We start from the raw sequence: 15785 nt of genomic DNA on the forward strand, positions 1-15785 counted from the left end.
GTGAACATGTGTGTGTGTGTGTGTGTGTGTGTGTGTGTGTGTGTGTGTGTGTGTGTGTGTGTTTTGCTCCACCAGATAGAGCAGTGATGATGATAGCGTAATTAGGTTGCCGATGTGGCTGCCTGCTCACAGAATAGGTCAGAGACATCAATCACAGAAGCCTCCACAGCAAAGGCCTGCTGGAAGACTGTCAGCGCTGTGTGTTTATATGTGTGTGAGGCTAAGAGAGCTGAAGGGAGATGTTATGGTGTACACTTCTTCATTTACTCATCCGTGTGTGGGCTCACACTCTGTATATGATTACAGAAACTCGTGTTTGTCCACTCTCAGGACACTTCTTTTCTTTTCCTTTTCTTTCGACATTTTCCTCATCTCATATCATTGTACAAGCCAAACCAAAATATTAGCATCACATCTTTCTACATTTGACTTCAGCATAAAACAAATTTGAATCTACTACCGAATAAAAATGGCTGCTGCACAAAGCTAGCATGTGTTAGCACATCATTTTGCTTCATTTTCACATTTGAATCAATTTTGTTGCCAAATTCTGCATATAGGACTTTTAAGTATTTTTGTGTCCGTGTTCTCTTTTTGTTTTCCTTTTGAAAGCCGTGAACAGCCATTTGGACGTGTTATGCAAACCACCAAAATAGATGCACTGACTTGTTAAGTCTCCAGAGGTGCTCTTGTTTATTGTACACGAGTTGATGCTCTCGCATGTTGACATGGCGCTCTGTAGTCAGCCATTGGCATGACTCATGTTGTGTAGCAAGGGACTGATGAAGAGTCACAGTGCTGTCAGCGGTGAAGACAGAGACGTCAGAATCTCATACATTTATCACACCAGAGACGAAAACAGACCATAGCTGCAAGCAGCAGCTGTACAGGACGAGCAGGGCATGTCCAAAAGCATAGCGTGCAATGTACAGCACATCTCAGATAGCAAGCAAGCAATTTTTGCCTGATGATCAGACAAAGTGTTGTGGATATATCAGTTATTATATATCATTATAATCAATATGTTTCTGAGCCTTTTCTGCCACTTCCGTGTATAATTTAGCTGCTGCTAAAAACCCTGTGAAGGATGAACACTAAAGGAACTAATTAACCACACTTTAGTTGCCATATGCAATTGCAAGTAATTTTACATTCACATTCAAACATCATTCCACTATCAATGATTGTGACATAGAGTACACAGTAGAAATACACAATTCAAAATACAAAGCCATCTAACAGAAAGCTGTTGTCTGTTTTAATGCAGCCGTAATATCGCAGCTTGTACTTCATTGGTGAAGTGGGATTTTAATTGGCTGAAACTGACCAGACTGTTCTTGTGTGTTCTTACCTTCAGCCAAGGAACTGAGGGGAAAGTTTGTTGATGGGATAAGCAACTGAGCCAAATCAACTTTGGTCTGATCAAGAAATGACGAAAAAGTGCACAGTGCTGTACTGTGGAACTGTGTATCCTCTGAGTCATTTCGGACATGATGAAAGAGCTACCCATGAGTATGAATCACTTCCTGCTTTTGTGTCCCTTATCAAGTGATTCAGCAAGCAGCCCAATTTGACAAGTATTTTTTCATTGTTGATCATGCTTTTACATTTACTCTATAAGATGTCCTGAAGTAGACCAAAATAAATGCCTCTCACAAGCTCCCAGAGTCCAGAGTAACGTCTTTAACAAGTGTTTTTTGTCTGAACACCTGAAGGTATTTAGAGTACACGTCTAAATGCATTTGTCTGATATTAGATTCTCTTTGCGCAGTTTCTGATCATCAACTTTTAAAAGTCAGATGGTGAGCTGAGCTCTTCCCTCCACCCTGCAGCTTACCCACCTGCCAAGCTGAGCATGGCCTGTCGATGATGGATCTCCAACACTGAGGACCTCTGTCCTCTCGGACTGGGTCACGCATGACTTTTGCTGAGCTCTGCCTCATATCTTCCAGCTTATTTCAAAGGTTCAGTGCAAGACAAGCTCAAAGGGCCTGCATGCTAAATGAATGCTTATACATCTAGTCACACTGAGGCCAACAGGGAATAAGCAGCCTGTGGTGTCTGCATTTGATTTCCCTCTCATGGCACGTTGCATTTGCAAGCATAACGTAATAATTACTTTATGGTTATTGCACCTCATAAGAAACAGGATGAGCATAGTTTGTCAGTTATACTGGAGCCAAAGCCAGCAGCATTATGCTGAGCTATGCTGTTTGAATCTGTTTTTTCATGGGAATATGGAGGGGTTTCCCTTTCTTCTGAAGTCTCAGAGGGACCACATGTGTTTTTCCTGACCAACAAAAGGGAAATGAGCAGTACATCATGGATTTAATTTTCCTCCCTGTGGGTGATCTGAACAGTTGGGAATTATGACTTAACAGGCATTGTGTGTACTCGGAAGCAAAGGTCTGCAGTACCTACACTATGTGTGGGCAAATAGAAATACAGAAAGGGTTTCATAGACAAACAATATAGTCAGTTATTTAACTACACAACATACGTTTTCCCCATACTCCCTGCGCTGTATTAAGACATTTCACTCTCACTACCACCAGCCTTGATCCACTGACATTCCAGGCTTCCAGGCTTTTAGCTGCTGCCATCTTTAGTTTTCCTGACCCGTGACCTGACGATAATTAAATGTGCTCCTCTCTGAGCGTTACAGGCATCACAAGTCTCACGATACCATAGAATTGTTGCCATTGAAAGTAGGTTTCATTTGGTGTTGCAGTGGCTGTAGGCACAAACAGAGGCTGCTGTAACCACCCCTGGAAGGATAATTAGTGAAGTAAGACCTCCTACAATCATCTGGAGACTTCTTAACATGTCGCTGATATTTCACACTTACTGTAGGCAAAGCAAACCTCTGTGCAGTCTTTTGGTGTCTGATAAACTTTCAATCTATTTCCACTTTCACTTTTCACACCCCACTTCACTTCCTGGATCATATTTAATTGTCTGCCCCTTGCATTATTTATCGCATGCCTGTTTAAGGTCTGAATGCCCACTGCTACATGAGATAATGGTGCTTTGAGCTAAATTCTTCTTGCTAAAAAAGTTATTTTTTAATCCACTGGTGGATTTACATTATCAGTGATTCCTTTTGATTTTTGGATGTTCTTAAGACAAGACAAAGCTGGTGACCTTCTCTAGACCTATATTTGTTTTGGAAAATATTTCACTGTGAGTACTCAGCTACACAGCTCAGAGGATAAATACAGCCTGAAAATAGCAAAACTATGCATTTCTTAAAACCTCAAGGTCAGGCCATGAGGAGTGCTTGGTCTTCATCCTGCTTTCACAGTAAACAAACATCTCTAATTAATTCATGCTTCAACTGCTATTTTCATACAACACTTGGTGACAGTAATCATAAATTTTCCAGTGATAATAATAATTGCCCCTTCTAATCCTTCCATAAATTCATAATTAACTGGTGGATAAGTTTATCTTGGTGAGTTCAGGGATGTCTTGAATTATTCTTGGGGCATAAAAAAACAACATTTTCTGCAGTGTCAAGGATTTGTAGCTCCTTGATGCACGCACGTAGGCACGCATGCATGCACGCACACACACAGCAAGAAGCTGAGCAGTCAGAAAAGAGACAATTGTATAAGCAGGAGGGCAGATTAATTTGTGGGATGCAGTGTGTGTGTGTGTGTGTGCGCGCGTGTGTGTGTAGGTGAGAGAGAGTGTGATGGAGATACAGACAGAATGGAGGTGGCCTGTGCCTGAGGGGGTCATCTATGTGCTGCAGTGGTGTGGTGCTGAGTGGAGAGCTGCACCTCCTCTGCTGGTGCCGTCCTCCAGAGAGTTTGTCACACAAGAAAAACATTGTTGTAAGGCGACAGAGACAAGACAAGAAAGAGAGATGATCGAAACTTCTGCACCAACAGATGCTGACACAGGCCATCCACTTTCTTGTTGTCATTTCTCTTCATTTTGCGCTCCCGTTCTTTGACAGTCTGTTTCAGCCCCTTTGCTGTTCCTGCTTATCAGCTTTCTTCCTCTCTTTCTCAACTTCTCCTCTTTGGCTTGCATTTATATTCCTAACCAAATCACCATTTCTACTAATTTTTTGGGTTATAAAAGAGACTTTGAAACTCATTGCTCCCATAGCAGCACAAGGGCAGACCCACCCACCGCTGAGACTGAGTAGTACTGGAAGGGCAAATGGGCTGCTTGATCTAAAAGGAGGTGACAGCAACCTCCCGAAACAAGAACCAGCCACCCGAAGGCAGACATCCAATGATGAATCTCAGGCATGAAGAGCTGGACAGCACCAGGACTGGACATGATCCACTCCTCATGGCTGAAGAAGCTAACAGCGCACCAAGTTCGTCTGGAACCACGAATGAGTGAGCTGCTAACAACAGCTCACCAGCACCCTGAGACTCTATGAGCAACAGAAAGAGGGTGGGCAAGGATTAGTGAGTGTCAGGACCACAATCCAGGATAGAAAAAGGAGAATCCATGAATACAACAGGAATATGGCTCCCTGGTAAGAACTGACAAGTGAGTGCCTCAGGCAGCAAAAGACAAAGGGTGATGAGGAGGAAGAGAAGATATCATGGAAGACCAAGCCCCACCATGGGATGTGAGGAAGTGGCTAACATCAAGAAATCCTAACACTGGCTGGAAAAGCCCAGCCTGAAGGACGGCAGAGAGGCTCTGATCATGGCAACACAGGAACAGGCCCTAAGCACCTGATCCATAGAGGCTGCTGCTGGCTAACCAACAAGACATTGTGGTGGTTGACAAGGAGCAGTTGTGATAGATGTGGCAATCACATCTTACAGGAACATCAGAAAGAAAGAGCACGAGAAGATCAAGACATACCAGGTGCTGAAGGAACAACTGGAACAGAAGTGGAAGGTGAAGTCCAAAGTGGTCCCAGTCATAATATGCCAGATAGAAATGAGCAGGGCTAATGCAAAATTGAGAAAATTGAGTAAATACCTTTTCAATATAAGGATAGGTTGTTCAACTAATGTAACTCCAATCTGTAACTGCACACTGTGCCACTGATGGCCTCGTTGGAAAGCAGCCTGCACTGCCCTTTCACAAGCCAGCAGAAATACTTTCAGTTAACATTAATGGGGTATATAGTCTATGCAGAACAATTGTAGGCTATGCAATGTACAAACACCTAAGTCAGATGATCACAGGATACATTGAAATATATCAACAGAGTCCACTCTTTGTGCCGAGCATGGCTTTCTTTTCATGGAAATCAGTCCATTTCTTTATAGAAATAGAAACTCCCTGGTGAAACTCATCTTGGCTTTCACTCAACAGGCTACCAGTTCTTATTTATTTGGGAAACAATCATGTTTGAGAAGCATAGGAAGAGAGCAAATACAGCGGGATAAAATAGGCCTGTTGGGCTTTACGCATTGTGCACAGGTCTCCCTCTGTTTATAGGCTTACCCCAGATCATTCAGTAATGGGCTGCTCCCGTGTTATTGCCTCAATGATTCTTTACATTTAGATTATGTTCATAAATGCTTTAGGAATAATCCTATTGTACTGTGCTATTGGAGAAGATGAATCATATGCAGCACCCTTCATTATCAAAGCAAGTGATTTAGTTTGCTACATGTCCATATCAAGATAACAACAGATACAGGCAACAAAAGGTCAGGCAGCTAACAAGTTTGATATTTTAAAGTGATCTTACCTTCATGTAGATAAAAAATAGTAAGTAGAATAATTGTATTAAACAGGAATAGCTAAATTAGAGATAATCAACATGCAAAGCAAAGTGCTTTCCTGAGAAATAACCATAGCGCACAGTGGCTGTTTCAAACCTGATACACAGAGAAAGTGACATTTATTATTCCAAAAAGAGACTTGAGACTTGACTCAGACGCTTGACCAAAGACTTAAGACTTGACTTGGACTACCTTGCAAAGATCTCTGGCCTGCAAACGCTAAGCAATATTAAAACACAAAGTAAGTTATACTTTCAGTAGTTTACTGACCAAGTACTTTTATATTCCTTTGTTTTAATCTTAGTAGTAAATTGTGCAAAGATTTTTAGTACTCTGCCCACCACTGTTTGTAACATAGATCACAATTTTTATGTTGACTAGTTGTTTATATCAACTTTGCATAATTGAGAATATCACTATGGCAGGGAATGACTTTATTTGGAATATGTGATAAATTACACATTTCTTAGAACAAACCTGACACTCATAATGTAGATCACTGTTTGAAACGTTTTGCTTTACTTGACACTTGGTGAATGCGATGCAGAACACACGGACAGAATCGCAGAATTTGATCATAAAAACAAATCAACCATGTTATGTGGAGTACTTGAAGTTGCCAAAATGTGGATAGAAGTAGCGCTTTGTACATCCGGAAATTTCAGTTGACGTCTGTGTCTGCGAAGCCATTAACATCATGACCTCACCACCTCTGGCTCCGACTCCACATCCACACGCACCTCCACACAAAGTAAAGGCCACTGCTCCAGAAAAAGCCATTATTAAAGATTTTGGCTCTCTTTCTCCTCATCCTTCTTATCATCTGCTCACGAATTTGCTGTTTTGTCTGTCCCCACCTGCTGACGCTAACTAGCCAGCTGTCTTCAGATATCGGCCTAATTTCTTGTTTAGAACCAAAATCAGCAGGAGCAGATGATTTAAGCCCGACTAAGGGTGTGCATCCGCTGTCCACATATAAATCAGCAGCTGTCTGTGTATGATCAGGACTTTAGTGTGCAAACTTTCTGTGCTAAAACTGCTTGTTCAAGCTGATTTTTTTTGGTTGTCTCACAGTGTCATGAGAGACAGGAAAGGCTGGGGGGAGAGAGGGGATGACATGCAGCAAAGGGCCTCCGGCTGGAGTTGAACCCTGGCCACTGCTGTGAGGACTCAGCCCTGATACATGCTATGTAATGTACCAGGTGACTTACAGCAGTTTAACAGAAACATTATTTTTCATTTTTATTTTTTTCCCAAAATGCAATATTTTTGAACACGGAATAAATTCAAAAATATGATATGAATGGTTCCAGAAAGGTAAAAATAATTGATCTTTTTCAGTATGAACTGATTACTGTAACACTGGCCAACAATCACTCAATAACACAGGCTTCCTGATATGTTGAACTGCAGCATACTACAGTATATATACATAAAGAGCAGAAATAAAGTGTAGATAGTAACTTACCAGTTCTCATACCTGAATGTACAGATGATAGATGTATAGTGGCCCAGCTTGGGTCCGACTCCCCGCCCAGCCTGCCTCATACCCAATCCATTGTTGAGCACATGGTCAGTCATTGAGGCCCTGATCCCATCAGCTGACCTCCATTTTCCTTCAAAAGAAGAGCTGAGGTCTTTTTACAGTGTTGCATATTTGATGATCAATTAATCAACTGGTGTCGAGGAGTGAGGAGTAACATATGTTACGTGGTTGCTGTGACTTTTCAAAGGAACACAAGAGATTTCAGCGTGAATGTTTTGCTAATGCTGAGAACTGTGTGTAGTGATGAGTGTGAAGCAGAAATTGCGGTTGCAATTTTGCAAACTCGGTTTAGGGATCTGGTACATGACTTTCAAGTTCCAATTTTAGTGTGTAAACAATTGTGAAAAACTGTAATAGTAAAAATCATTTTTAAAGTGCAGATCATATATAAACATACACAGAACATAATAGTGTTAGACCAGGGTGCAGTTACAGGTACCAGGCGATGGTTTTTGGTACTCACCCCATACTTAGCGTGGTCTTATTAAACTCTTCCTCGCTGTCCTCCTCCGTGTCTCCCTCACCGTCCTCCACCTAACCTTCCTGTATGGTGGATGATGAAGATGCTCCTCTCAGGCCCTGGGTGAGCCACAGATTAGCTGTCTTCATCCACAGGTCAACAGCTGGCCTTGGGTCACATGTCTCTGCGGCCATCTTTGACAGGTGAATGTGCATCAGGGCTGAGGGGCTTTTATTATTTTGAGTGTGAGAATCCCCTCTCACATGCTGCACTGCCTAAAGCCAGTGTAAGAGACAATTTAACCACCCTGTTGATGTTGGAGTAACAATCTGCATTGCTTGTAATTACTATTTCCATCGAGTCATACACAGAGTACACTGCCAAGCATTTTCCCGCTTGCATTTCCTGAGGCCAAATTGAGGAATCAAAAATGTAAAAATGATCACATGATGCATAACAAGCTCTTTAAATAAAACGCCCTGAATAAATTTGTCTTGCCCCAGTCTGCATCAGCATCAGAAACAGTGTGTGTCCTGTGGTCCTCACCATCACGCTCAAGAGTGAACTGTCCACTGGCTACCATGAGTTCATCTTTACATTCTTCAGTGGTCGACTTTGCCTTCTGAAACCTAGTTGATATTATCTTCAACACATTGTCAAGCATGTCGGCTAGAAAACACTGAAAACACTATGCAGGTAGCTTGCACGACAGTGTTAATACATTGTCACGTAGTGTATTGACACTACCTTTAATAAAATGCAGTTGTACATACCAATGTTGAGCAGCCTCGTCTGTGCACATGGTGACCAACTTGTCCTCCAGTCATCCAAGCATGCATCATGGAAGAGCTTCAGGATTTCATCCGTTATGGCCAGCACGGTTTGGTCAGCAGCCCAAAGAAGTCTGAGATAAACTCTCCATTGTTCGACATAGACAGAAAACAAACATGCTCACACATGCACGGTATGCAAATACACATTTTGAAACAACTAACGTTGCACATTTCTGATTTTTGTCTTGCAGGCGTGCCAGTTATGTGCATCCCTGCTAATAAATACCACAGGCAGAGCAGAAGCTGACCCACGGGGAGTTTTCTCACTTTTAGTCATGTAAAATGCCTGCTGTCTTTCATACACAATGTTATGACCCGGTGCCCAAAAACTAGTCACATTTCTTAGGTTGACTGGCTAATATTAGCACAGTCTGCTAGGGCCAGAGGCAGACAAGGACCGCCTTGTGGTTAATCAAAATAAAACAGCAATTGAAGAAAGGGCCACTGTCTTTGATAGCATGGTTCATGTTGCCCCCTAAAAAAGACGATAATGACAGTAATAGATGTTGATGGTGTTTTTACCATGAATAACACATTAGACTGAACTGCATCAGTGGGACTTTTGTTCAGTGGCTTTCAATGCACAAACTGAAGCCTCTTTCTCTCCAAAGCTGATTAGATACATAATAAAAGATAAAAGCAAACACAAGTAAAGCTCTGCCTGGTTGTCATGAAAGTTGGCAGAATCAGAACTGTTGGAACACGTCTCAGCAGACTACTGAGATACAAAAGCTTGCTGTATAACTGAGGATAATCTGGCTCTCTCGAGTTATAGCTGTGTGTTGGTGGCCTTTTACTGTTGGAAAAGATTACAGCCCTCCGTCATCAATCTGTCATCATTAATAATCACAGTGATGCTGATTCCACCTCCACACATCCTGCTCCTCCAGCATCATCACGTCAAAGGTTTTCACAACTAACACTCCGGGCGTCGAGGTGTTGGATCAGATTAGTTTCAGGTCCGACAATGTCCAGTCTTTGCTCACAGGGTGTCAGTATCAGAAAGAAACTTGCTGCTAGTGACCTGACAAGAGACAGAGTCCATTCCGTTAGCCTCACAGGGATCAGTAATCTCCGTTATCACGCAGCCTTTCTCGGGACCATGCAACACTATCTTACAGGCCACCGAATACCTTCCTTTTCCCACTGTCTCCAGTGGATGTGGCAGCAGAAAATTGCCACTAAAGCAGAGTCGGCCAGTGACATAAATCATAGGGATGGAGAACCATTGACAAGAGCCATCTGGCTGAAAGTTAAGGAGCAAAAAGCCACACTGACTAGACAATGGGTAAAGTAGGGTTAGGGCTGAAGAAAGGTGATGAACTTAAGTGGGATCTGGAGACTTTGATTACTTCTGTGATGGCCTCAATCGTGCTTTTTTTCTTCTTGCCATTGCTGTACTTTTCTTCAGAAAGAGCTTGAAAGGGTCAGAGGTCATTCCTGAGGAAAAAGGCAGGCCGGTTCAGCTTCAATTTCAGCAGCAGTAGGGAATTGCAGAGGGAGCTGTTGCCTGGTTGTGTCTTTGGGGAATTGTGGGGCAATGAGATTCGTACTAAAATCATTTAGAGCTTTATCAGCAGTAGCCAATCACTGTGGCCACTGTGGAGCACAGAGGACCATCCATCACGGCAGAGAGGGCAGGGCCCGGGACGCCTCTGTCACTCGATAATGCATTGTGAGGAGGAAAGGGGGGGGGGAAATCTCAAGAGGAGGCTGAATGTCCTCCACTGTCCTGAAAGGACCCGTCTTATTTCAGTCTGGTGTAGTCTTTTACTGTGGGTGTGACTTTTATGGTGCTGCCAACACAGACGTGAAGCGAAAAACAGTCCATAACAAACACCAAAAATACAGAACTTACCCAGGAACTTCAAACCCTTCCCACACTCTTAACTACCATGTTTTTCTAGAAGCCTCAGCCAAACGCCAGCAGCACCAGCAAGGCCTGAGCTCTGAGAGCCAGAGGGCTCAGTGTCCACCATCATCACCCGGTCCCAGGCAAAACCCAACACCCAGCCACTGGAATACTGGTCTGACTAATGCCCCGACTCGTCCAGCTCTTAACAAGTGAGGGAAACAGAGAGGCTGAGGATGAAAACAACCTGCGCAAAGAAGAAATAAACGAGCAAAGAATGGGTGTTTAGAAGAACTCTTTTCTCAGGGGGCTTTCCCTCGGTAGCAGCAGCAGCTGTCTTTAGGCTGGAAGAGAGACCTGGCAGCGGGATGCGAGGTTATGTCCCACCTCTGCCAGAAAGAATAGAGTCTCGACAAAAAGAAATCCAACGCAGAGATTACAGTGATAATATTTCATCTGAAATGAAGCTCTGCAGCAGCCAACCTGAGATGAGATAGTTCAGATCTTTTATATTACCTAACAGCCAGAGTGTATTTTTGTATTATTGGCAATAACATTTGCCCCATACAGTATGATGAAAGAAAAAAAAAAGCCCTCTTTAATAAAAGTGGCTATCAGATAGCTGTTCACTCTAATGTGTTTGCAAAGAAACCACGAAGATCAGTGCTTGACACCAGACCCTCTGACACCAACACTCACTGATCTAAATAACACAACAGACATCAGTATCAGTACTTCTATGCATAAAATGAGAGCATTCAAGCTGCATATTCAAACCCACACACTGCCAAGACGAAAGTTAAACATGAAACAGCAAATATGCTTTTTCTGCATCGTGAAACAATAGAGGTGTTCCTATAATATGTGAAATTTTCTCACTCCATGTTGAAAACTTAGTAGAGCTATTGATAAAAAGCATGTTTTATTCTGTACTTGTATGCGACTGCAGCCTGGAATTACTTTGGTACGAGCAGCTTCAGTTTTCTCGTTTCTCATTTAGGGAGATCTGCACATGTTGGCCTGCTGCAAGCGCCTGTGTCCAACTTGGACGATGAAAGTTGGATGTTGCCTTAGTCCACCCTTGAATATTCTTTCAAAGTGATATATCAATCTCAAAAGCATATTGTGCTGTGACTTAGTTTAGATAATGGAAATGGTCTGGTGAAATTTCCCAGCCAAGAAAAATAGGTGGCCAGAACGTGATGCCGCTGTGTGCTGTGCTGCTTTTTCAGATTCCAAAACATGAAGGAAAGGTTTCTTTTCTGTTTGACGCTACAGACCAAAGACCCAAGGAGATGCCATTACACTAAGGTGTATTAAGCTGAGTGTTGGCGGAGATGTTGGTATCGTGATAACTGTCTCTCTGGGGGGTAGGACGGATTTCTCTCTGGCTGTCTTGGCAGATCTTCAGCTCTCAGTCTCAGTGTGTGTGTGCTGGTTTAGCTGCTCTGCACTGACTTTCAGAATTGATGTTGAAGTCCTCCTCCTTGTATACAAAGCCCTTCAAGAGCTAGAAGCAAGCTACATTGTCAAATCCCTTGCTCACTATTTGCCTTGAAGAACACTGCGATCATCTGCTGCTGGTTTGTTGAAGGTTTCCAGCAACAGCTGAAACAAAATCAGGGATGCAGCCTTTGTCAATGACGGCCCAAAGCTCTGGAACAGCACCTATAGATGTCAGGGAAGGGTTAGGGTTATGGGCTAGGAGGCTTAAGGTCAGTTTTAGTGCACTGCTGCTGCACTTCTTTTAAAATGTTTTATTTTAATGATTTCATGCATTTTAACAGTATTTCTATAATTATTATTATTCAATTGCTTTTATTTTCCATCTTTTTTATGCATTCTCTTTCTTCTATTTTAATCTTTATTTTTATCTTCGTTTTTACTGTTAAAGGATTTATGACTCTTGTCTGTTAGGAGTAAAGGCGGAGTCATGACCGGATGGATGGATCAACAACATGTCACGCTTTGACAATGGCAAAGGTGTTCATTCTGAAGTGACCATGACCACCACTGTTTCCTAACCTTAACCAAGTAATTATTTTTACCCCAAACCATAATCCTTCCCTAATCCTAACCGAGTCATTTTTGTGTCTAAACCTAAACAAACCTTAACCATACCGGTGTCAGCCTAGCTGGAACGTCACCCTGCTGATAAGAGGCCGGATCAGAAAATGCTCATGTATGTAAGAAACACATTTGTTGACAACTGGATCACCTGAGACAAAGTACACTGAATTCATATCTATTTGTGGTGTGTGTGTGTGTGTGTGGAGTGAAAACAGTCATTTTCCATTGTCTTGTACCAATAATGTGTCTTTCTACTGATAAAAGCAGCTCTGCTCAGGACTGATGAGAATTTGTCTTCGCACTGGCCAAAGCTGTCTCTCTGAAAAGGACTGTTGTTTCCCAGCATCCACAGTCAGACATCACATTCTACCAGTACGTTACTATGAGTCCACTACTGCAGACAAGCACAGCCCAGGTTTTACGTTTTTAGATCTAACATCGCCCGATTTTACAGTGGTGCAAGACAGTTCAGGCAACGTGAGCTCGCTTTTCATCGCAGTGATTGACATGTTTCCAATGGAAAGCGAAGAAAGTTGGATTCATGATTATTATATATGATTTATTTATTCTACCGTAGCACAGCTTGGTTAATACGTACATCCAACATCGTGCCGGTTTTCTTCTACAAAATCCGACTGTCCAAGTCTAGGTGTAGCTTACAGGTAGGAAAAATAGCCCCTGCCACCCCCTGGTGGTTGGGAGTGTTAATAACTCCTATCACTACAGCGATCATTGGTACAATAATAGATCAAATGTGACAGTTGTCATGTCCCACACTCCCACAGCAACACTAAAATAATGTGTGCACTAATACGAGAGTTGGAGAAGATGTTTAAAAGTACTTTTGAGAGAACAGGTAACTGTAACTAATTTTCAGTAACATGCACAACACTGTGTACTATCATGGGATTCTGGTGACCATGTTGTCACATTTACATTTGGATTTCCCCAACTCCGGGTCTAATTTCACTCGTCCTGAAAGTTCTATTTCTTCCTCTATTTCTCTCTTTCGTTAGGTGACTAAGCTGAGCTGTACTCTGTAATTTTCTATGCCCCAGGCAACTCTCAGCCTCTCTCGTGTTTCACCACCAGACTGGAGGCACTCCATAGGCAATTGTAGGGTGAGGAGTTCATGCACTCGTAATGAACACCGCCGCCACCTCCTTTGGCCTTTTACTCAGCCCTGAAATGACTGCCTAGCTTAGAAAACTGGAATAAAACACAGTATTTCTTGCCTGACAGTAAGCTGTGTAGGATTTCCATGCACCTGACTAGTCCTGAAAGACGCTCTACCTCGGTTGACCCTCAGAGCAGGATGGGAAAGGAAAAGTCATTTAGCATTGTGGCACTCCACAGGATGACTCACTCCTCCTCTGCCAGAACCAGATGAGAGGGAAACTTCCCTTCTTTCCTCCTTCAGCGACTCCCGTCTCCCCACTCCTTTCTCAGTGTTGACGTTTCCACAGCATGATGAGAGCCTGGGTGATATTTATGTCCTGCTTCTTTTTTCCCTCCTAGCACAGTGTCAGACACATTTAAATAAAAAAAGAGAGATGGGAGTAAAATGAAGTAAGGGTGAAAATGATGGGGGGAAAGTAATCTGCAGGGACATTGTATTTCCTGTACTGTACGGCTACAGGAGGGTTTTTATCGCTGGACGGGCCTCGGTGCTACAAAGCTGCTTCCAAGCACCTGTCTCATCTTGGAGAGTGACGCTCTGCCTCTCAGCGTTGTTCGCTCCATCATTCCTGTGGCAGGCAAAGAGCTGGCGCAGACTTTACAGCTATCTGTTCCATCTCCTGGGCCTGCACTGCACCTACACACATCTTCTCCTGCACTAAAACCGTTTTTCTGCTGCTCATAAACCCAGCAAAGACAGCTGCAGATTTGAGTCCCATACAGTTTGCAAGAGCATCATCTACTTATCAGACTAGCTGTGCTGTATATCACTGTCTGAATACATGCTGCAGCCTGTTGGTTTGATTCATTTAGCACACAGCACACATTAGCAGGGCTGAGGCTGAGCAGAGAAAGGGATGGTTAAGGCATTTGCTCCTGAGTAAAGAAACAGTCCCTTCAGAGCCCTGGTATCACTTCTTTGGATGTTTGTATCCTTTATACAATATTTCAGCATACTGCAGCCCCAGTCCCATAGGTGTGTGATTTGTAGGAAAACTAGAGAAGGTCAGAGCTTAGAGGCAAAACAGAGAAGCAGGAAAGATGCATGCATGTAAGGCTCTCAATAAAAGGGCTGTTTCAGTTTCGGCTTTCAGAACAAATAATGCAAATAATCATGTTTAATCTATCTGCCCCACAGAATGATCACCCACCCCAGCTGCCTCTACAGTGTTTTAACTCTGGGTTAGTTTGCATCCTGTGCAGAAGCAGCCTAACTCTCACAACTGCCTTTTCATGGACATTTTTGGCTGTTTTTGGACCATCTGCAGAGAAGTAATATGATCTATTATTTTCTGCGCCATTGTTTTGCCAATTAATGGCCACTGCTGCTTGCTCTTGTGCAGCAGCCCCCTCACACTTTTGGATGTTTGGATGTTGGAATGAAGCAGTCACATCAAGATACTTAATACTATTGTATGCACTTGAAGCAAACTGTCTGTTTTGCGTACTGTTTGTATTTACTGTGATCCCTGCCCTCCGTCCTTCTTGTTAAACATTTGCACACGCTGTTTTCTGTTTTTGGCTTTTTCTTGTTGCTCAGACAAATACGACAACGGAGCTTTGTATCATATTTAACTACGATTAAAGCTTTAGGTAGAACATTTTATGTATGTTAATCCAGCAAATTCACCATTTTCCACACTTTAACCATAAAGTTGCGACAGATTATTTTAAAGGCAAAGTGTCTTTTCCACAGTGTTTCACTCTGGTAAGCTGTAGCCCCCCTCAGCCCACCTGCCCCTCATCCTTCCTAGTGGATCTGGCAAACTCAGCAACTTTGCTTAAAGGTAAAGTGAGTCACTCTGGAAAAAGGTTGTTGATTTTGCCATCTCTCCTTCTTCACAATGCAACTGCAGATTTACCGTCCCTCTCACTCCCCCTCCCTTCGTCCTGTGCACGAGCATGAACGCCACCTCTCGCTAATTGGCTGGAATGGTGTTGTGTGGCTCTGTCCGAGCCACTTTGTTTGTTTCCCATTTACAGAACCAGCGCTGTGCACAAAAAACTGGATTTTTCCCAGCGTGCACACACAGAACAGACAGCTAGCGGACCGTGAGGAGATATTCACTGAATGTCAAATTCCACAAATATCAGCAATCTTTCTCCAGATCGACTCACCCACCTTTAAAGA

Source organism: Chelmon rostratus, chromosome 20, assembly GCF_017976325.1.
Source record: "Chelmon rostratus isolate fCheRos1 chromosome 20, fCheRos1.pri, whole genome shotgun sequence".
Classification (NCBI taxonomy): Eukaryota; Metazoa; Chordata; class Actinopteri; order Chaetodontiformes; family Chaetodontidae; genus Chelmon; species Chelmon rostratus.